The sequence below is a fragment of the Neomonachus schauinslandi genome, chromosome 10 (assembly GCF_002201575.2).
Source record: "Neomonachus schauinslandi chromosome 10, ASM220157v2, whole genome shotgun sequence".
NCBI classification, from domain to species: domain Eukaryota; kingdom Metazoa; phylum Chordata; class Mammalia; order Carnivora; family Phocidae; genus Neomonachus; species Neomonachus schauinslandi.
Genome location: NC_058412.1, coordinates 99103929 through 99105739, shown reverse-complemented (window position 1 = coordinate 99105739; position 1811 = coordinate 99103929). Strand labels below are relative to the sequence as shown.

The 1811-nt window shown below is 40.9% G+C and overlaps 1 pseudogene; it reads left to right on the top strand.

Moving 5' to 3' along the window:
* Positions 1–1210: 1210 nt before the first annotated feature.
* LOC123326014 lies at positions 1211–1490 on the top strand (annotated as a pseudogene).
* The last annotated feature ends 321 nt before the right edge of the window (positions 1491–1811 follow it).

The window sequence follows — 1811 nt, the reverse complement described above, 5'->3', positions numbered from 1 at the left end:
GATGCTTAGAGTAATCAAATCATAGAACAGAGGGGTGCCTGGGTGGCTCAGTTGTTAAGCGTCTGCCTTCGGCTCAGATCATGATCCCAGGGTCCTGGGATCGAGCCCCGCATCAGGCTCCCTGCTCCATGGAGAGCCTGCTTCTCCCTCTCCCACTCCCCCTGCTTGTGTTCCTGCTCTCACTGTGTCTCTCTGTCAAAAAAAAAAAAAAAAAATCAGAACAGAAACTAGAATGGCGGTTGCCAGGGGCTGGGAGGAGAGGAGAAGTGGATAGTTGTTTTGTGGGTATACAGTTTCAGTTTTGCAAGATGAAAGAGTTCTGGAGATTGATTGTACAATAGGTGTACTAAGGTGTACTAACACTAATCAACTGTACACTTAAAATAGTTATTTTATGTATATTTTACCACAATTAAACAAACAAAACCCCTTGAATTCTGAAACACATTTGTTCCCAAGGTTTTGAAAAAGGAACTGTGCTCCTGTAGTGTAGCCATCAACTCTCAGCTAACTAAGAAAGGATATGAGGATGTGAATGATGAATAGTGAGAGGGGCACATGGATTTGAGGTCCTGGTGGGACTGAAGCATTGATGGAGTAACTTGGAAAGCCCCAGGTGGTCTTCAGAGACTTGGAAGCTTAAACTTTTAATTTGGAAAAGACATAGTCCAGATTATGACCATGGGAGTAGAGAGAGGGTGTATGTAGTTACTGGAGCAAAAAAAAAATCTAAATAATGGGATTGAGAAGCTAGAATTCATGCATACTGAAATCTCTGAGATCTGGAGAGAAAGGCCACTAGCCACTTCTCCATCCTCATCTCCTATTATTCTCCCAATGAAAATGTAGCAATAAGGAAAGGGAAGGATACCCACCACCCCAACTAGGACCAACATAATTGTGTTGAGGGAGAAAATGCTTGAGAGGGCTTCAGGGGAAGTTCTCAGGAGAAAACCAAATTTCAGCTACAGTGAGGGTAAAGGTAACATTTGGAGAAGCAGGACCCCAAGAGAGGTGATTAGAAAGAAAGTAAGGGTCTAGGGGATGGAGAAACCACCCATTTTATAACCAAAGTCTTGGGGAGATGGTAGTAACACGTTTAATTAAATCTGTAAACCCTTATTGTACATACTGCATGCAAAGCATTGCATTAGAAAAGATTAAAAGATATTTTCTTGCTTCTCTGGGCTTGGAGCTAGTTTGCAGTGACATGGCTAAATGCACCAAGAATGTTGAAATCATTGGTAAATATGAGACCTATTATGGTGGCCTCCCTCAGGAGAATGGTGAAGAAAATTGAAATAAGCCAGCATACCAAGTACATTTGCTCCTTCTGTGGCAAAACCAACATGAACAGACGAGATATGGGGATCTGGCACTGTTGTTCCTGCAGGAAAATGGAAGCTGGTGATACCTGGACCTATACCACCACTTCTGCCGTCACAGTAAAGTCCGCCATCAGACGACTGAGGGAATTGAAAGACCAGTAGAAGCTCCACCATTTGAAACACTGCTAGCCTATTACAAAAGCCTTCATTTATATAACAACAACAGCAACAAAGATACTTTCTTACCCTTTAGAAGCTCATGAAATCAAATTTAAGCAATATCAAACAGAGACTTCACAAAGCTAAAAAAAAAATCAGAACTTTTGGAAATTCCAAATTCCAGTAACTGTATTTGGTACATGGTAGGCATTGTGTTGAATGAATGAAATTTGTAATACAAAGATCTTTTAAATCTGAATGGGCTTAGTTATTCTACTTTGTAAATTGGGGGTAGTAACTAGCTATTTAAATAACCGTTGACAT